This window comes from Schistocerca americana, chromosome 5 (assembly GCF_021461395.2).
Source record: "Schistocerca americana isolate TAMUIC-IGC-003095 chromosome 5, iqSchAmer2.1, whole genome shotgun sequence".
Classification (NCBI taxonomy): Eukaryota; Metazoa; Arthropoda; class Insecta; order Orthoptera; family Acrididae; genus Schistocerca; species Schistocerca americana.
The window spans coordinates 366279825-366303107 of NC_060123.1; positions in this window are offsets into that span (position 1 = coordinate 366279825).

Sequence of the window (23283 nt, forward strand, 5' to 3'; positions counted from 1 at the left end):
TCCATGATGATCTAGGTAGTGAAGGAACTTGTTGAAAATAACCTCGATCACAGCTGTTAATTTTAAGGTTGGGGTGTCTTAAAACTGTAATTTTCCAGTCTGACACCCAAACAATTTTAAAATTGAATTCAAAACATGTCAGTGAGCAAAATTAATTACACTTTGAATTACAACCATAGAATTCTATTTCTGTGAATCTTGGTTCCAGTCTTTGACATGGTGTCAATCACTGGAATGACTAGTTGTCAGTATACGGCCCAAGCCAAAAACAAACCTGAAAGTGAAAGCTACAGAAGCTGGCCAGACAGGCACCCCAATGGCTGCTACAATCTGTGTGAGACAAGGGTGACATTATATTGCAAATTTAGTGTAAAAAGTTCCATATTGTCTGAATTTGTCCTATACTGACAGGACATTCTAATCCAGTCGGTTTTCGTACCTGCAAAAGTACACTAGCCACTACCAGTGGCACAAAGGTAGTGCCACATTACAAACTATCTGGTAACAACAGAAGTATTGGTGGACAATGTACAGTAAATAATATGTAATAACCTGAGAAATTCAAAATTGGTTTGAAGAAATAGAACAGTATTTGGATAGAGAGTAACATGTTGAAAATAACAAATGATGCAAGTAGAGTTTTCAGTTTTTATGAAGCTCGCTTACATTTTTTTTTCCCCCCTCTCCCTTTTCGATTATCAAGGGAAAAATGTGATAACATAAAAGTGCAAGAAAGTTGTGTACAATGTTGGAAATGATGAAAAAGAAAATCTCACTATGCTTCCTCCTCCATGTGAAGAGTATTCCTGTAATAATAGCTAATATCATACCAAGAACATGAGGGTGTCACAGTGGAGATTTGTTTTCTGGTACAGACATCTGATACAACTATTCCACAGCAAAACGTACTTTCAATAGGTGTGGTACCAGTGCACTCCCATAGGATAACAGTATGTCCTCCAGGAATCACATTGGGTACACCACATACAGCATAAACTGTACAGCAACTACAATGCTTTGTGAGCAAGTAATAACAGTCAGTATCTTTAATTTTAACATAACTCTTGACTCCCATAATTATCTGCTTATACGTGTGCTTGTACTACAGGTTATTGGTAAAGCAAATACTAATTGAATAGGTCTTCACGCTTTTAATACTTAGCAGAAATTCTGAAAAAAGTAAATTGTTTTATTACTGTATCACCTCTATGGTGAATTAAGAGGTACTGACTGGTTTCTTTGAACATTTAATAGAAGCCTTCTTTTTTACCTGCTATTGATAAAGAGCCATTCCAAGTTCTGTACAGAACAATGTCTCTCGTTTTTCATGAGGTTTGTTATTCTGTACACTAGTATTTCTTCTTCTAAATGGTAAATAATGCATTCAGACAGTGCTGGTATTAAAGGTAATTCATGAAATAAACTATATTTAAACCAGAAAATTAAAGGTTCCACATGAAAAGTACCTCGCTACACACATGTATGTACAGATTCCAAAATGTCTGTGAATTTGAGTTACAAACTTTTTTAAATAGAAATATGAAGATCACAATACTTTGGGTCTGCAATAACTCAAACGTAAAATACTTTAGTTCCCTATGGGAAACTTTGTTCTTTACGTGACTCGTGCAACTGCTATCACTCTTAATGGAAACCAAATGGCTTATGTTAAAGTTAACTAGCAAAAAGTGTAACCATTGTTACATAATTTCTGTGAAGTAAGATTCCTTAATGTTATTTCCTTCCTTTGTCATCATAACTTGATAATTTCAGTTCCGTATGGGACATATGAACTAACAAAATGAAATGCTTTTATTACTATGACCAAACAAAATCTTTTTAACATGTAGTACACAGTTCAAATCAGCAAAAAGTGTAACCGGATAATTAAGGTAAATGTTGAAGAAAATTAGGCATGTAACATGAATACTGAAATTTCCTAGATTTCCAGGTGTACCTGTAATCACTGTATTACGTACTTTGTAGTGCTAGAAAGATAATTCTATATGATTATTTGCGTCCCCCCCCCCCCCCCCCAACACAGGAAAATATAATAGAAAGACATCCTAGCAAAATAAAGACAGGTTTTGCCTGACTCAGGCCCCCTTATTCTAGAATGGTTTAAAGTAATTAGAATGCTTATGACCAACTGGAACATTGTGTTCATTATAGGAAGTATTAAAACAAGAATTAACAGAGTAACAATTTTATTGCTCTTATGTTGCAGAGTATCCACAAACATTACTGTTTGAAACAAAGGGCCACAGCATACTCCATTAGATCACACCCATCCTGTGATTAAACTGTTTTCTATAAGTGAAAAATTCAAGTTAACGTAATTATTGAGGGAAATATTTTCTCACACTGAGAGCCATCTGTCAAAGTCTCAGAACATTTTTTTTTCATTAATTTCACACAGATCACCCGTTTTTAATGCAAGTGCATATTTTGTAACACCAAACATCTTAAAATAAGCTTATATAATAAACACTTATAATTTTTTTACTATATCTACACAGGACGTAAAGACTTAATTTTACTTCAATGTGATTCATATTTTGAAGTTCATCATTACACAACAACAACTCTATGGACAAAATAGTTTTAAAAAATCTGTCAAAATGTCACACCCACCTGCATAGAATGTCCCGTTACATAATTTTTCCAATTTGAGCACTATACATGATTAAACAATACGAGTTTATTTAACTTCTGCCTTATACTTCATTTGTTGTTTAAAACTTTCTCAGCAGGCTTTTTTTCCACATGTTTTTAAGCGTATTCAGGAGTATAGGGATGCAATCTTACAAACAAGTTGAGTCTGATGTAAGTCCTCAATCCTAATTTCATAATGGTAATCATGACCAAGAGCAGGAAATGGGTAATCCACAAATTTATTTTTAACACAATGCAAAATCTTGGCCTGTATATATTTCTGTCGCATATCCCCAGCAATCACAAACATCTGAAACAGTTTCTGAGTATTCTACAACAGAGTACACACAGTCACTTGTTTTAACCAGTTTTCCCCGGTTAACAAAATTTACAAATGCATTTTTATTGGCCATATTGGGAAAAGCATAGAGAGAATCACATTCTAATGCAGATTTAACTACTGGTGGCTTCAGTATGTGAAGACAGTCTTTGCATGTGATCTGCCTTGAAAGGCGCAATGACACATACCCTGCAATATAATAGAGTATGTTTTACTTGTGAAATGAGAACTTAATCTTATCATCAAGAAGTGCACACCACTCCTCCACTTCATTTTCTGCAGCACTTTCATCACTTTCTACTACATGCTTTCTTGCATGAAAATCATAAACAGGTGGCAAGCAACACACATTAAAATTTGAGCAATTCCCATTCATTGCAGTGACACTGTTACCCAAGAGCAACTTTCTCATGGCACATTTGAACTGGTATGCATTTGGATTGTTGTTCCAACCACATCTGGACCGAATGCAGGGGAAAAAAAGCTCTATGTGGTCTTGTGACAGTTTATATGTTAGCAAATACTTCAAAGGAGATTCAACACGAAGCATACTTGTCAGAGCTATGTGCCTTACTGATTGCATATTGAAAATTATCCCAAAAGCAAAAGTATTTCTTGCATGGAGCAGCAATGGAACACCAATGGTTTTTAAGCTTTTGATATAATTTTCGGTGTGTCTGAAAATACCAACGTGTTGACTGGGTGTTGTGTGATGTCCTTAGGTTAGTTACGTTTAAGTAGTTCTAGGGGACTGATGACCATAGATGTTAAGTCCCATAGTGCTCAGAGCCATTTGAACCATTTTTATTTTACTTTAAATACCAAGCCAATAAGATTTGTTGTCAAGTCTCAGGGGGCTCTTATACCCTTTACCTAATGGATTTCTGGAGTTCAGAATATCAAAAATCCTATCCATATTATACAAAAATTCTACTGTTGCTTCACTTCCTTTAATATTTGGATCACCAGCCCTCCTCAAAAACACTATACTATCTGCCACACTAGAACTAAAAGTCTGTGGAGCTAATGAAACATTCATTTTTCTATTTACATAACTTATATGTTGTCCTGATAGTTTGTTGGCAAATGTCATACCTTCTTCTCGTTGTACCTTGTTCAACTGCTCAATGAAATGCCATCTAATAATGCCAGTTGGAGACTCAATAGCAGATACTTCTGCTAGAGCATTTCTGGCAAACTTAATCACATGACATGTCCAAGATACAATAAACATTGTAGCTTTTAAAATCACCCTTGGAAAAATTTAAAGTACAGCCAAGTGTACGTAAAGTGCTTATATTTACCTTGCAGCCATCACATGTAACACACCAAACCCTAATGCCAGAACTATGCAGCCTCTCTAAAGCGGATTTTATCAGTGTGGCCTGATTATTTGCCTGTACACTGTTGATAAAGAAATATGCAATCGGGTATATAAATTTGCCTTTAATAGAGACAAGCATGAAAACCAGAGCCGCAGATGCCTCTATTACTTCTTTTGACTGAGGCACTTCCCCACCAAACTCTAAAAAACCTGTGTATTGCTTAGTTCCTTGGTCCCAAACTACTTGCTTCCTAATTGCCACACTGTCTACAATTAGACATGAATCGCTGAACTGGTCCCTTACAATCGGGTTCGAATCAACGTACTTCAAAACATCTTTTAAGAAGCCAGTTTCACAGTCGACACTTGCCACCCATTTGGAAATCAATGATTTACGGGTCAGAGGCATTAATTTTTGCAGGTATTCATATGCTGCTGGTGAATAAAAGTACACAGTCATCGCAAACATTTTCACATTTGTTGTGTATCTATTACCCTTTGACGAGAGAGAGTTGTCCACTAAATTGCACACTAATTCCACTTGTGTTCCTTTCTGATGATTGAGGAAGTTATGTAACTTCTCAGGAAGATGACCCTTCTCCTTCAATGAACTTATGATGTTATCCATGGAAAACACTCTCTTCTCTCTTCTTCGAAGTTTTTCTCGGACACACTTCAGTTTACGTTTTAATTCGTGAACAATGTCTGAGAAAAAATTGCAAGTTTCGGTCGCCTTGTCTTCCATTTCTACTGTATACCACAATCAATTACTTGAGAACCAACTGCACTCTGAAATAAAGAAATAATTTCGTTATATATGATTGAAATAACTCAAGGCTTGATGAAAAAATATTATAAGAAAACTTTGGGGGTGTGAAAACATCCTTATACTAACGTTTTCGACACAATTCGCAGCTTCTGCATTGGATAAATGGGACATGCTTTCCATGGAAGAATTCTCATTGACAACATTCTCCACGCAATCACTAGCTTCTGCAGAGGGCAAATCAAGCACGGGTACCAGGACAGAACGCTAAAAACAAAAATATGGAACTGTATTACAACATTGCTTAGACCTATGTAGCCCATTTGTGTCCGTACGAAATAAATTCACGAAAGTCAAAAGCACACACATAGCAAGGGAATTAATAAGCTACCTCAAATGGAGAAGCATCGTTGTCACTCAAAATCCTAACATGTCGTCGTGGCTGTTTATTTGGCGGCATCAAATGTGTCGGAAAGCCAAAAACTGATGGCACTACTTCGGGTCTGAGACGTTTCTTCCACGTTCCAGGGCTCACTACGTAATCATCTTGTCGGAAAAGGTTTCCGCAAAGAAAACTGCAAGACGTAGGTTTAAAATCTTTCCGCGTCACGGAAGTAATCCACTTCTTCAGCAGCTCTGGGTGCTTTAGAGGAAACCTGTTCAAAAATATCGAATTAGCAAACGCACTAAGTCTGTATTGTTGTCGTACTGTATCGGTAGTCCTATTACCTGTGAAATGGTAAGTCACTTTCCTTACTCCATCGCTTGGTACAATTGAAAGCAGAACAAGAAATCACCATTTCGATAATCCGTAATTCCTTATACACCGTACAGACCGAGAGAAACTTCTTGGCAAATTCAAATATGGCGGGCAATACAGACGATAGTGATCAGCTGGTAGAGCCATCTATCGGTAGGTCCGATAGTTGAGCAATGAGCATCCCTCATTTCGCTAGCTTTAGACGCCTGTGTTATTGTTTTCGGAGAGGTAATAGAATGTAGATGCTGCGTGGAGCTTTCGTAGTAACTATGTAATAGGCTTTGTGGTATTGTGATTTCTAAGAGACGAAAAGCGGAACACAAAATTGTTGGAGAGAAAACAGGAAACATAATATACATTCGCATTCTGGGAGGCAAACAAGCTGATCGGTTAAAATGATTATGGTTAGAATATCGTGTTTTCCTATGGAATATAAATGTGTAGCATTTATTTAGTACTGTGACGTATGTACTCAAGCTGCACGTGTAGTGTTGCACTCATGAACGTATCAAACGGCAGCTTTAGTTTCATAGCTGTGTTTTATGCAACTTAGTACTGTTGTAGTGGCTGTTGGAAGGCTTCTTCAAATGTAACTCTCGTTTAAACATGTTGATTAATGGAGTTGTTGGACTTTCCTTTTAGTCACTGAAGTATATAGCGATAAAACTCGCTAAAAACAGGAAAAGAAATGCAGCAAAACTGGAGATGCTGTGGCAAATTCGCATTTGCAAAATATGATGCTGAAGTAGCAGGTAAGGGTTCATAAGAATTTCTCGCCTGACATTCAGAAAATTCGTAAATCAAATCAATGTGTAGTAAATTCACTCTTCATTATTAATCATAATAAATGGTGTAAGATGTAAGTATTAGAATTTCAATTTTAAAATGGGCAATTTTTAGACCTTAGCTGCGCTGCTTAGAAAGGAAATGCTGTAGGACAGATTGAATAAAAGTATTCTGTTTGTGGGCCAGTACATTGAGAAAGATCTAACTGCAAAGCAGGCAGTACTAACCTTCTTGTGTTGTACCAAAAAGACGCAAACTCAGAACAATTGTTCCAACAGTAATTAGTTTTCATTCTGGATAATTTAGTCCTGTTTTCTTGTCAATTGGCAGTTATTGCCTCATCAGTATTTCCTAACTGAGGCTAACGTGAGGTTATTCACTCAAGGTCAGGTGCTGATGCTACACCTATCTGCTTTGACCCATAATGTCATGGTGAGCCTTGATGTTTTTGAGTCTTTGTCTTTGTAGATTGTGTGTTGTATTTGGCAGCTCTCTGTTGTGCTGTATGTTTGTTAGTGTGTAGTTTGACATGAATTGAATGTTTCATGTTGGCATTGAAAGAATTTGTGCTGGCTTTCTGGTGAGTTACTTTGAATTTGCATATTTTAGCTGGTGGTTTCATTTTTATGTTTGGAAATATTAGTGCCGTGTGTTTCTTGTGGTTGGAGATTTAATATTTTTCTTTTTTCTTCTGTTGTGAAGAAGATACAGATATTATGAGTAGCTCATTGCTTGTTGCAATGGATGAAGTTGTTTGTGTACATTGAAATTGGTGGTGGTGAAAGTTTTCATGAATTTTTGGGATTTCCTTGGTAGTGTTCATTAATTGTTGGAATGTTACTGGAAGGTATCATGGGTACTGAAGTACCACCATTGTTTAGGATACATTTCTGATATTAGTCATGTGAACATGGTTTGGTTTGCTGTACTGTGAACTGTGGTTTAGATAGAGTAAGTGAAAGTGTTGTATCTAGGGTTTTGCTAGAGCTTTGTGGGTGAAGTGAAATTTGCAACACCATGTTTTAGAGTGGTTGGTTCCTGGTATCAATGGCTTTGTTGGAGCTGTGTAGCTCAAGTTGAGTTATTGAGTTCTATATGGGTTACTGTTATTGAGGCCTTCATTAGAGATACATACGGGTGACGTGAAATTTACAACACCATTAGTTTTCGTTTTTGTAATTTTGTTATTAAGCTTTGAGGAATTTGTGTGCTTATTTTTGGGTGAATATTTGTTTTGTAGTGATGCCAATATTCTTATTGTTGTTTGTTTATTTTTTCCTCGACATTTGGTTGTCCTGTTAGTTTCATTCCGTTGCTGGAGTTAAATACTTCACAAGCTATTTATGTTTGTTCGCAGGTGTGATGAGTGATGTCGTGGTCACCATATTGTTAGTGATTGAAATCGTGTACACCATGTTGATGGCATTACTGGTCAAAACAGGCAGGTGGAATCAAGACTTTTTATAATTGAGAAGTAGATCACTTTATATAAACTGATTTTGTTCTTCGGATATATTTTGTGTGTGTTTTGATTAGTTAAAAATAATGCTGTGTTCCAAGGACCATTGGTCTGTTTTTATCAAAATGGTGTAGATTACATTTACACTCTGTGTCTTTGTTTATGGCTACATACTGGCTATTTACAGATTACCAGCTAGCTTACTGACTGAAAAGTCATGATGATGAACATATTGGTCTCTGTCACTGTTCATGTTAGTGTTACAGAATGTTTACATCTACTTTTAAATAGCACAAGCAATCATTGTAGTCTTTTTATACCACAAGGTTTCTGTTAAATATCCTACTTTGGAGCAGAAGTTGCCAGAAGCAGCAATTTCAGTTCAGATTTAAATTTTTGTAAAGGTTTACAGCAGCCAGTTGTCTTTGGTTTTATTCTTCAGTTTCTATTTACCATGACTGGTTTTAAATTAACAAGCAATTTATCATCAGATGGTACATATTTATTGCATATTTGCAACATTCTTGTGGCTCATGTAGCTACGGCAAGAGAAAGAAACATATATGCACCGAATGTGGTTGGAAGTATGTACAGTTCACACCTGGCCACAGCTGCACAACTCCAACAAAGCTGCAAACATGCTACAAATATTTACCATCCGATGATGGTGATTCAAAACTGGTCTTGGTAAATAAAGATTGGAAAATAATACAAAAGGTGGCCGGCAGTAATTTCTGGAAAATCTTTATTAAAGCACCTCTCAGATTATATTAGTGGGACAATAATAAAAAAACTTATTTGGCTATTGTTGAACGCTTTTGTGAACCTTTGGAAGACTTAGTGATAAACAATTATTATCTTTTCTTTTAAATTTTGATTAAAATAACAGACAGCTATGGTGGTGCAGGGTCAATCGTTATATACTCATCCCACATAGCTACTTAGAATGAGCAAGAGCTGCACATGCAATGCAAATGGAGCAAAACATACGTTCAGATTACTTTTGTTGTCATTGTCAGCAGCAGTGGGAAGTACATCAGTGGGGATGGTGGATAGGGCAACAGTTGTCTCCTTCCTGTGCATCATACTGCAGTGGGAAAGCTGTGTGGTGCCTAAAGAATCGGTTATTATAGTGGGCACATAGGTGTCAAGAAAGACTGGCAGTTGGCTGACACTCAGCCACTACCACAATCACAGAGTTATTCCAATCAAGGTGTAGTGTAGTTGTGAAAAAATCAATTCAACCTGAAATTTGATCTGCACTATCAGTTCAAGACAGAAGTGTAACTTTTGTGTAAACTTTGCATCCTTAACTAGGATTTAACAAAGTTATGTACTATGGTATGAAGATATTTGAGAAGCTCCCATCTAACATACAAGAAATAATCAGTTATCTCCGCAAATTCAAAGGAAAATTTAAAACATATCTCATTAGTGACTCCTTCCACTGATTATCTTAGTGCAACGATTTGTTTCCTTCTTTACGTGGTTGGCAGGTAGTGTGTTGTAAACTGTCCTATGTAATTACATATTTAGGTTACTGCTTTGTTTGAAAAAAAAAAAAAAAAAACTTTATTAAGGAAGTAAATATTAAGTTTCTTATAAGACATCTGGCAGCTACCTAATGTTAGAACACATTTAACTGATATAAACAGCACTAGCTTTAAGCAGTATTGTGATAGTTTCTCGTTAATATAGTGTACAGCTTAAGCAATGTTTGGTTGTCTTTTGTTAATGCTTACCTTCACTTGCTCCCTGTAGGTTCACCTACTTGGTGCTAGAGTAGAAGGAATTTCTATTCTTGTTCACCTTCTTGGTGGAATGTACAGAATATGATGAATGAGTAGAATAAATTTCGTTTATTTTGAAATGGTGATGCTTTATGTATGTCAAGCCATGTTAGTAAATGTATATAATGTGAAGGGTGCTGTTTGAATGCTTAATGCCTTGAACATGCACCTACATAATGACTGTCGGTAAATCCATAGCATCACTATCTTCAGCAGCCCAGTTGCAATGTGAATGCAATACATGATCAGATCAGCTGATTATATGTTCCACCATTTAACAACTTAATATGTGCTCAAATGTAGGAGTTTTTACTCCTAGGTACTTCATTTGAGATTGATTTGCACTTCATTGGTGACAGAGTGGTGTAGTCTACATATACAAAATTCATGTTACTTATCAGTACATACTTAATTCTTTTCTAATTTGACATCTAGTGATGTTATTCTACTTACTGTTCCTTCTTTCCATTACTGCCAGGTTCTATCAAAAAATATTCAATAATTCATTCAATATATCTTTGATTTATTTTCAGAAGCACATTGCATATCCAGTACTACAACAGAGTGACTGCAGGATTGCACAACCAAATGTTCTCTGCCACCACCCTATATTTTCTGGAATGGTTACTAGGGATGGGCAACAGCCAGTACCCAAGATCATTATTTTTATTTTACCATCTGTGCCAAATTAATGTGTCTGGTAATATATTAATGTTATGTCACTGTCTGTAGCAGTATCATAGATACACTTACAGAAAATGAAATGGTTTACATTCCACTGTGAAAACCCATTGTCATAAAATGTTTATTGGCATGGATAACACTTGTATCATTGTGTTGGAGTTACTGTTGCAATGAATGTAATTTTTTAGTATGACATGTTAAAAACAACTGCACTAAAATAAATTTGTTTATTGTAAAAGGAGTTATATCTTTTACATATGTTGTATTGTCCCATTTTATATGTGTGTTGTTCACAATCCCTGCTCCCATCCCCACCCAGAGAAAGTAATTACAGAATCAAGAATCAGGTGTGTGTGTGTGTGTGTGTGTGTGTGTGTGTGTGTGTGTGTGTGTGTGTGTAATGGCATACCATCACAAATCGAGCACTGGTTATAACAACAAAAGCAGTTGTTTGGTTTAAAATAGTGATGCCAGTGACTGTACCTGGATTGCTTTGTCTTCTCACAGCAATGAAAAAGGAAGATTTATGTTTGACAGTATTATGAAAAGGATAGTTGCTACCCACTATATAGTGGAGTCGCTGATTTGCAGATAGGCACAACAAAAAGACTGTCAAACACAGCTTTCGGCCAAACAGGTCTTCATTAGATTTAGAAGGCACACAACACAACACACAAACGCAACATGCATAGATGGCCACAGCCTCTGGCTGCCAAGCAAGACTTTGAGCATCTTGCACTGCTGCTCACATTCTGACCATGGCACCCAGAGACTGTGGTCAGGTATGTGTGTTTGAGTTGTGTTTACGCACACTGCCACCCAAAGAAACTGATAAACAAAATTGGTCTTAGGATTTTTGGTTGGTGGAGGGGGGGAGGTGCACTGCTCACATGGAAAAATCTTAGTGTGTGTTTATTAAGAAATCCCAACCTAATCATGGATCTGCCATTATATATTTAACATTGAGTCAACATAGCAGAATTAAAAAATAATTTGAAAGTGATGAGTGAAATCAAAATATTTTGTGATTGGCTTGCATGTCATTTGAACCCTGTCACATTTGCTTTTTTGTTGTTGTAATATATTTGGCTACACTGATGCAAAACTTCAGAAAGAGTCCACAAGATGAAAGCTCCATGGAAACAAGACTGATGGAAAAAAGTAAGTTAACTGTTTAGTATTTCAAAAGTAATCACCATAGCTGTGAATACATTTATGCCCCTGTGAGACAAGATGGTCAGTCGCTTCATGGAAAAATGTTTGCAGTGTTCTACAAAACCATAATTGTACCCATGTGTGCACCTCTTGGTGTGAACCAAACGAATGGGCAAGAATATTTCTTTAGGGCTTCAAAAATATGGAAATCTGATGAGGAGATATTGGGACTGTATGGAGGTTGTGTGAAGGCTTCCCAGACAAAACTCTGCAGCATAGTTTCAGCAACCTGCCAATAAAACGCCTGCAAAGGCTGTATAGAGTATGTTGTAGAAGTTTCGCTGGGAAACACACGTTCTCCATAAAGTCCCATCCAGTGCCAAATTGGCTTGATGATTCCTTGATGCCTCGGGATGTGTGCTAACAGTCAGTCCCATTTTTTAATTGTGCCATTAATTTCTCTTCTTACCAAATTTATTCAGCACCACCTATTTAGTTATCCGGTATACCCATATAATCTTCACCATTCTTCTGTAAAACTACATTTCAGAGACTTTATTCTTATGCAAATTAATTTTCAGGTTGTGTAAACATCTACTTATCACCCTAAATGAACACGGACATAACAAGATTGAACAGGCATTTTGTTGTGATGACTGATCCGTAATACAACCATAGGATTATGTTAGGGTGGCTAGGCAACAGTTCAGTTACTTGTGGCCAAGCTGAATGTGACAGTAAGTAAAGTATTGTCCCATACCTGTGCAGATAGTATTGTACGGGTGGGCACAGTGGAAGTGGTGGGGGTTTTGTTGTGTGTGAGCACTATCTGGTAGGGTGGATTCAGTTCAATGAATGAGGCCTACTCAAAAGCAGAACTCCTAAGCTACAGTTAGCGAGTCTGCAAAAGATCTTACGGACTGCTCACCCCAGTATGACTAATAATATAACTGACTGAAGTAGCTAATAAGAAAATCACCCCATTAACAATTAGTGCATCTGCTGATAGTGTACTAAGCACACTGCTCAGCAGATTACTGCATACTGAGATGGTCACTCATTCACAACAAAAAGGTAGACACAGCTGATGCTGTGTGGCTGCCAAGCTATTTGGAGCTAGATGTAACATATTGATCTGTAGAGCAGCATGATGTCTATGTTCATGCCATATTTAGTGCACTTTTTGTTATACAAATGAACTGCAAGGTAAATTCAGAAAGCACATATGGGATAACAAACAAGTATTTCATGAGTGCACGACATACATTGTACGTAATCCACAAAAAAATGCAGTGGGGGAATGTCATACTGTCTTTTAACCATCTACAATAAATAGTTCTAGTTTATTTCATGATAAATAGTTGAGAAGATCTAACTGTTATTACTACATGACTTCAGTAAATCACTGTTTGTTTCTATTCCATGCAATGACTAAAAATTTAAATATTACATTCTTTGGTCATGTTTTCATATTTACTGTTACTTCTACAAATGCATAGACAAATCCATGAAAAAGGAAACAATACATTTCTTTCATAGGACAGTATTACAAATGTTCAATTATATTAGTAGGACATTGCAAAAAACAAATACACAGAATATGGATGAAAACAAAGAAGTCATTATGTGAGAGTCTGCCAGAATAAGAAAGGAAGAGTGATTTTTTATGAGTGGTTCTGAGCAAATTACTTTGCTGGGAGCAATTGGATTCAATGCAATCAAGGAGCTAGCTGCTGTTGTATGTATGCAATATCCTTATAACAGAAGACTATGTATAAAGTGAAGACAATGACGTTCTGCTGCCTAAGAGTCTACCTTTACCCCTTTGTGGCGATGACTCATGATTACTCTTATATATAAATGTCAGGTCATTAAAAAATAAAATTGGCATTCTTAGCATTCTGTTAGGTGTAAACAAGAAGACTACATGATGTGTTAATAAACACTGGCTCAGTGAAGATAAGCTACAGCAGTACATATCAAGGGGGATGGCCCTGGCTTACTGCAGCATATCGAGCTCTAATTACACCCCAACTACAACCAATAATTTTTTCTCTCTTTTCTGTCTGAGTGTCTTTTGGTTCTGATTTTCAGTAATATTTGTATGTGATGTAGGCATAAATCTGCCCATTTGTTATTTAGTTCAGGTTTCATTGGTACTGTTGTAATCTCAGTATCTGACAGAAAAAATTCAATTAGTTTTGTTTAAAACCATGTTAATTAAAAGTTATGTCTGATTAAAAATTTTACTGTAGTAAATAGCAGTGGAAATATTTTGAGCTAAGAAATAGATTTGGTAAGGATGATACCACTCATTGTAAAGACTAGCATTCCTACCTTTCATTAACATAGTTAAAATTTTGTGAATGAAACTAACTTACAAGATAATTATCATTAAAGTTCAGAAGCAGACACATTTTACATTGCAGATGTTGACTCTGTGCTTATTAGATTTCATCTCTGAGTGCTGTACTTCTGTTACTCCAATTTTTATGCACATGGTGGCTTACTTCATTAACTGATTGAATCATTAGTTATGAAAATTGCGTAATCTCCCACGGTGTTCAGTATTGCGCTTGTACCCATAAACAGATTAGTGCCAATGCAGATGCGTAAAATGATTCCATATACTATTCCAAAGTCTTAGATCACTACACTTTTTACTAACCAAATTATTGTTAATAATTATAGTCTATCCTGAGTAGTATTTTTTTCATATGACATTAAGAAATTGGTCATCATCCAACAATGGGACCTTGAAGACAATATATGAACAAATGAAACCAAAATTGTGGTGGTGTGTACATTTCTGAGCAAACACCATCCTGAACTCATTAAGGTTTTCCACTTCATGGCTTCAGAATGATGTGCTACCAAAGAGGCATCATAGAAGAGACTACATAAATCAAGTTGGTGGGCTTACAGTACTTGTGCAATACAGTGTCCTTAGTGTGGATTATACAAGCCTAAAAAAATGCAATGGGAGTAGCTGCACTGTTATAGCCCATGTTAAAAATCATAACTATATTTTTTACTGTGTGCCAGACATTAATATTGAAGCATTTGGGCAGTCCTTGGAGAAAATTAACTTATTTTTTGCAAAATGGTCTACAGGAAGGATATACATTCTTGGAGACATAAATACTGATTTAAGACTAAGGCAACCACACAATTTAGTTTTCTTAAAATGCTAAGACTGGATGACTTGCACTGCATTTATGAATGTTCATAACAATTGTTCCATCATCATCAGGGTTCATTAATGATACTTCAGAGAACGGCAGGGTTTCAACTACCTCCTATCATGTCCTGAAATGAAAAATATCCCCTTCTCCCCTCCCAAACACACACAGAGGTATTCCGCTGCCTACCCAACTTATGTGATATCCTTGTCTGGCCCTATTTCACCTCTGCTCCAAACCAATTGTCCCATGGGGCTTATCCTGTAATAGATGCAAAACCTGATCCATACTACAACACACTCCAGTCCTGTCCCTGGCATCTCCCATCCCACAAAAGGCAGGAGCAAATGTGAAAGCAGTCATGTGATCTACCCAGTTATCTGCAACCACTTTCCGTCATACTACATGGTCATGACCACTGCCAAGTTCTGTGTCCACATGAATGGCCAGTGCCAAACTGGCCAAGAGACAGCTGGATCACCCATTTGCTGAACATTCCACCCAATATGATATGCCAGCTAGGAATGTGGGAGGGAGGGGTGGCAGGTATATGAGCTGGCACAATTGTAATGGCCAGTGGGAAGAGGCACATGCTGAAAGCAATTTAACTGGATGGGTGACAGGATGGAGGGGACAGAAATTGTTGGTTTGAAGACGTGGGGACAGCAGGTTACTGTAGGTTGAGGCCAGGATAATTTCAGAAACAGAAAATATATTGTAAGGATAACTCTGGTCTGTGAGGTTCAGAAGAGCTAGTGGTGAGGGAAGGATCTATATAATCTGGGTTGTGAACCAGCCATTAAAATCAATCATTTTATGTTCAGCTTCATGTTGTGCCACAATTACAGCCTACTTTCCTTTTGGCCATAGTCTGGGGGTTGCCATTCATCCTGGTGGACAGCTGGTTGATAGTCATACAATACAGAAAGATGTGCAGTGATTGCACCAGAGCTGGTATATGATGGCTGCTTTCACAGGTGGCCCAGCCTCTGATGGGGTAGGATTGATTGATTGATTTCTTTATTAATCCATGTAACAACTTACATTGTGTGGATTTCGTCAGCAAAATCATATACAATACAAAATACCTACAATTATACACATAAAATTAGTATTTACACACATTTTTGAGGTATCTTAAATTAGTTTTATATCCTTGTGTAATTTGTAATTTTCTTATAGTACTGTACAATTTTTGATTACATATCATAATTATTTCCTCATGTATTACAATGCAGGCTACTTTAATTACACTACATGTTTTAATTCAGATAGTCTGTTACTGCGTAATAACTTTTATTTAATAAAAAAAAGTTTTAGTTTTGTTTTGAACTGTCCGATTGTGTCAATATCTCTTATTTTTTTGGGTAATTTATTATATAATTTAACAGCATTGTACAACAAGCTCTGCTGAGTTTTAACTTTATTTTTCCTCTCTAGATGCAGATTGAATTGGTTTCTAGTTTCATAGCTGTGTACTAATGAATTTTTCATATAGCAGTTCATATTTTTTTTTACATACATAACACTTTGAAAAATGTATTCACAGGGGACAGTTAGGATTTCCAGCTTTTGGAAATGTTCAAGGCAGTGAGCCCTACTGCCACTCTTGGTTATTATACGAATTGCTCTTTTTTGTAATTTGAAAACTATTTGAATATTTTTACTGTTGACTCCCCAAAATATTATTCCATAGGTAATAACAGAGTGGATATAAGAAAAATATACAGATCTGACACATGTAGTATCACAAACTCCAGTCAGAATTCTCAGAGCATAGCATGCTGTAGCGATTCTGTTACTAAGTATTTTAATATGTTCTTCCCACTTTAACTGACTGTCAACATGCATACCAAGAAATTTTGTGTAGTCTACACATTCTATAGTTTCATTGTTTAACTTAAAGTTGTTAAAGTGTGGTTTTTTGCAGACATAGAAGTTAACAGCATTTGTTTTTTTAAGATTTAGTGTTAGTTTATTATTGGATGCCCACTCACGTACACTGTTTAGTGTTTGTTCGGCTTTTTCTTTTAGTGCATCTGGTGATTTGTCACTGATTAGAACATTTGAGTCATCTGCAAACAATATTGTTTGTCCATGCTTGATGCTCTGTGGGAAGTCGTTTATGTAAATGAGGAATAGTACTGGGCCAAGGACACTACCCTGTGGGACACCTATATTTACATAATTTGCCAATGACATGACTAGAGTAGTAGGTGCTGGGTGTGTGGATTAGGCAGATCTGTACTTTAGTTTGCCACATGTATATGATCTCTGTAATAAGCAGATGAGAGTGGGAATGGCACCGAGATACACTAGGATAATGTGTAGATTGGCTGGGCAATGAAACACCACTTTAGGAGGGGTGCAAAGGATCTTGGATAGGATGTCCCTCTTTCAGGGCAGGAAGAGAGATAAAGCCCTGGTGACAATATCGTTCACTTGTTCCAGTCCAGAGTGATATTGGGTGATGAAGGGGCGCTCCTTTTAGCTGATTCTTGGGGATGGTGGCAGGAGTGCAGGTGTGTGAGGATATGGCATTGGTAATTTGTTTGTGGACTAGATTGGGAGAATGTAGCTGTATGCAAAGGCCTTTGTGACCCCTTCAGCATACAGGCCAACAGAGTTCTCCTCAGAGCAGATACGTCGTCCACAGGTGGCTAAGCTGTATGTGGGGGATTTTTTTTTTGTGTGTGGAAGGGATGGCAGCTGTCAAAATGCAGGTACTGTTGATGGTTAGTGAGTTTGATGTTGACTGAGGTGTGGATGGAGCCATGAGAGAGGTGGAGGTCAGCTTCCAGGAAGGTGGCACATTGTGTAGATGAGGACCAGGTGAAGCAGATAGGAGAAACGGTTTTGAAGTTCTGAAGGAATGTGGATGGGTTGCCTTGGCCCTGAGTTCAGGTCGTGATGATATATCATCAATTAACCTTAACCAGACTGGGGGTTAGGAGATGGATCATTGAATATTTGTGGAATGATTCCATAACTGTAATGTTCAGTCAATTTGTATTCTAAGCATTTTTATAGTAATTGTATGTCGGTCTGGGAGTCATTCATTGACTTTCTGCAGTAAATCCTACAGTGAAAATTGGGATTTCTCTGAAGAATCAAGAAAATTGTGTACTTCTTGCAAAGTGGCATCAAACTTGATACCAAGAGTGTGGCCCCTGTTTCAAACAGTGGAGGGGTTTGACACTGATTTAGCATAGCAGTCTTGATGATAAGTCTTCTGCAGCTACTGAACACAAAACATAGTTGATACGTTCAGCAACTTTTCTGCAAAAATCATAATTAGATTTCCCTGCTTTCTCAGGCAGTGTGTGTTTCAACGTTAATTGTACCATTGCCATTAATATCTTCGTGAAACTCTTGTGAATGGGGTTCAGTGATCTGGAAAAGTGCCGAACACCAGCAGCCAGATGCGTGTCAAAAGATGTTGCTGAGGTCTCCCATCACAGCACTGCATAGCAGGAGAGCTACCAGGCAGACATTGAAACCCTGTGGCTGCATCATGTTTATGGCAACAAATAAAACTACAGTGGTGCTATTTTTTTGTTTGGTCATCAGCCTACTCAGTTACAGATATAAGATGACAGTGTAAACTTTCACACGAGACAACCCCCCCCCCCCCCCCCCCCAAATAATCCCCTCACAAAAGTCTAGACATGGCACTCACCAGTCATACACCATGAAGTGAACTGTCATAACCATCTCTCAACCACAGCATTTACATTTACAATAGCTATGGCTTAGGTTACACAATCAAGTCAGTGTCCCCAACTAGACATTTCCATTTCAGTCACAGAAATTTTGTCATTAATATTATCTTGTTAAATAAACAGCAGCAGAGTCTCTATTAAGAAGTTATTTTCCCCAAACTTGTTTGCAGAAATAAGTAAATTATTGACCAGATCATCCTAAAATGATGGATTTATTGCATCAGAAGACCTGAAATTCTCACATTTGCTCCTGAAGCATAAATCAGGTATGTAACATAGCTGTACAACATGTTACATTAAACTGTATTCATCCAAGACATAACCAGTGCCTTCATTCTTGCAGGTTTATGTCCAAATCAGTTGATGGCCCCTGATAAAGAATTTACATCATTGTACTATGCACCTGATTAACTGTCTCACTGTAATGTTACTGGAAACTTATTACCTATAGACGTAATGTCACTGAAGAAACAAATACAATGTAACTGACTTTGCTTTTGCATAAATGCAAAAATGTGCACAGGCACAGGTCATTGTTGTGTGGAGAGAAGTTCTTGTACCAAGACTTCAGCTGATGGAAATTGGAATGATCTCTTCAATAACAAACTGTTGCTCACTAGAAAGTGGTGCATCAGCATGGAGGTCTGTCTTGACAGTTATTCACAGTGTAAGACACTCCATCAATTGTTGATTCTCTGCAAGCCTTCCTGTACTTCACTGCAGTCTTCCAGCTTTTCATCTTCCATACAGACAAATAGCCTCGCATAACTACTGAAGCTCCAGTTATGCAGCATTTCACTCTTTTGCAGTTACATGGATTTTCCATTTTTTTTACCTTGTCTGACTGAAGCAGTATATATTACACCTTCATTTGCATCATAAGGGAATGAAAAGCCATCATTCTGGCAAAAACAGTTGTGCCACGTATGGCAGCTGAAGAAAATCAGGAAAGGAAAGAAGATAAATGGAAATAAATAATAGGCATGAAATCAAACTTACTGTACTTCAGTTGCCACTAAAATCTTTTTTATATATAAATTTAGTTTGGGAATAATTCTCAAACATGCTGATGAACAGAAACTGTCATGAATTTCAATTAGGAAGAAAACTTCTACTGCAAAAACACTTTGTGTAGTGTAAGCCAACTTTTGGTCAAAGAATCTGTCAATTTAATATCAGTTTCAAGTTTATGCACTGAACAAATTTCCTCTCTGTTTATTTTCTTTACTTATCACTAATTCAGTTTGAGGTAACATCCAGTTGGCTGCTACTCAGCCACAGATCTGATGCGAAAAGTGTTGAGGAAGACTGTGTCCATCTTGATGGAGACCACATAGTAAGAGATAACCTTTGTCTGTTGATAGTAACCTGATAGTCTGTCCTTACTACTGTGGTCAATATTACATTAAACACTAATCTTCACACAATGAAATATCCGTTACGTAATAATGACAATGTTATGAAAAGGGTAGTTGCTACTCATCACATAGCGAAGATACTAAATATATGTTTTCTAATTGTGATATATGCCTGTTTGGCTGAAAGCTTTGTTTGACAATTTTTTTGTTGTGCCTAGCTGTGAATCAGCATCTGCACTATATAATGAGTATCACCTATCCTTTTTATAATATTGTCAAAAAATCTTCCTTTTTTTTATTGCTGTGAGATGACAAAGCAATCCAGGTACAGTCAGTGTGACTATTTCAAACCAAACAATTGCTTTTCTTGTTATAACCGGTGCTGGATTTCTGATGGTATACCATACTGATACCTCTGATACAAAACCATTAAAATAACATTTTAAGACAGTCCATGGTATGTCACAGTACTGCTTTACTACTACTTTTTTACAAATCAAGCACTGGTCATAGTGGTTGCTACTTCTGCTTGTTCTATTTCTTCAAGATCGTGTCATATCAAAAATGACAAACTAAACAACATATGTAGAAGAAGTTAGTGTTCATTTTCAAAGCCCATTATATACCCTCGCAGACTGATCAATCTGAAGTCACAAGCAGAGGAGAGGTGATGGGTGGAAAGAATTAAAAGGAAAAGAACTGAACACACAACAAATAAGAAGCTGTGTATCATTGGCTGAATGTGTTACAATTGGCTCATTATACCTTATTCCAAACATATACACAGTGAATCTTTGCTGAGGTTTCTAGGACATATGACTATTCAGTATTTCTTCATCCCATTCACATTGCTGGAAGTTATACAGTCAAAAGACTGGTTCAGTAACATCTGACAAGACTGGTTCAGTAACATCTGACAAGACTGGTTCAGTAACATCTGACAAGACTGGTTCAGTAACATCTGACAAGACTGGTTCAGTAACATCTGACAAGACTGGTTCAGTAACATCTGACAAGACTGGTTCAGTAACATCTGACTGCAAACCCAGAATGATGTAACATTATGCAACGATTCTGTAATTACTTTCTCTGGCTGGGGACGGGAGCAGGGAATGTTAACACCACCCACATAAAATGGGACAATACAACAACATATGTAAAAGACATAACTCCTTTTGCAATAAACAAATTTATTTTACTGTGGTTGTTTTTAACATGTCATATTAAAAAAATCACATTCATTGGAACAGTAACACCAACACAAGAGATACAAGTGTCATCCACTTGAATAAACATTATATGACAGTAGGTTTTTCACAGTAGAATGTGAACTGTTTCATTTTTTAAAGTGTATCTGTGATACAACTATTGACAGTGCCATAACATTAATGTATTAACAGGCACATTAATTTGGCACAGATGGTAAAATATAAAATAATGATCTTTGGTATACGCCACGGACTATCCTTAGTAACCATCCCAAAAACTATAGGGTGGTGGCAGACAATGTTTGGTTGTACAATCCTGTAGTTCTGGTGTGGTACTGGATTTGTGATGTGTTTCTGAAAATAAATCAAAGTTATACTGAACAAATTATCAAATACTTTTTGATAGAAGCTGGCTGTATAGAAAAGATCAAACATAAGTAGAATATCATCACTACATGTCAAATTAGAAAAGTATTAAGTACATACTGATTATTAACATGAATTTTGTATGTAGAGTACACCACTCTGTCGCCAATGAGATACAAATCAACATCCAATGACGTACCTAATAAGGCATGGCATAAATATACAATCACAATTTCAGAAGAATAGTGATTTCTTCCATTCACCGGCAATAATGACATCACTGCAAAACAAGTATTCACCCAAAAATCAAACACACAAAATACTCAAATTTTAACGAAAAAATTACAAAAATGAAAAATTTTGGTATCGTAAATGTCACGTGACCTTTATATCTCAAATGAAGACCTCATTAACAGTAAACCATACACAACTCAATAACTCAACACAATTTTCACTTGAGCTACACAGCTCCAACAAAGCCCTTGCTACCAGGAACCAACCACTCTCAAACATGGTGTTGCAAATTTCACTTCACCCACAAAGCTCTAGCAAAACCCTAGATACAACACTTTCACTTACTCTATCTAAACCACAGTTCACAGTACAGCAAACCAAACCATGTTCACATGACTAATATCAGAAATGTATCCTAAACAATGGTGGTACTTCAGTACCCATGATACCTTCCAGTAACATTCCAACAATTAATGAACACTACCAAGGAAATCCCAAAAATTCATGAAAACTTTCACCACCACCAATTTCAATGTACACAAACAACTTCATCCTTTGCAACAAGCAATGAGCTACTCATAATATCTGTATCTCCTTCACAACAGAAGAAAAAAGAAAAATATTAAATCTCCAACCACAAGAAACACACGGCACTAATATTCCCAAACATAAAAATGAAACCACCAGCTAAAATATGCAAATTCAAAGTAACTCACCAGAAAGCCAGCACAAATTCTTTCAATACCAACATGAAACATTCAATTCATGTCAAACTACACACTAACAAACATACAGCACAACAGAGAGCTGCCAAATACAACACACAATCTACAAAGACAAAGACTCAAAAACATCAAGGCTCACCATGACATTATGGGTCAAAGCAGATAGGTGTAGCATCAGCACCTGACCTTGAACAAATAACCTCACGTTACCCTCAGTTAGGAAATGCTGATGAGGCAATGACTGCCACATTGACAAGAAAACAGGCCTAAATTATCAGGAATGAAAACTACTGTTGCAACATTTGTTCAGAGTTTGCGTCTTTTCGGTACAACACAAGAAGGTTAGTACTGCCTGCTCTGCACTTAGATCTTTCTCACTGTACTGGCCCACAAACAGAATACTTTTATTCAATCTGTCCTACAGCATTTCCTTTCTAAGCAGCGCAGCTAAGGTCTAAAAATTGTCCATTCTAAAATTGAAATTCTAATACTTACATCCTACACCATTTACTCCCTAGTGGTACTTATGATTAATAATGAAGAGTGAATTTACTACACATTGATTTGATTTACGAATTTTCTGAATGTTAGGCGAGACATTCATATGAACCCTTACCTGCTACTTCAGCATCATATTTTGTAAATGCGAATTTCCCACAGTATCTCCAGTTTTGCTGCATTTCTTTTCCTGTTTTTAGCGAGTTTCATCGCTATATACTTCAGTGACTAAAAGGAAAGTCCAACAACTCCATTAATCAACATCTCAACA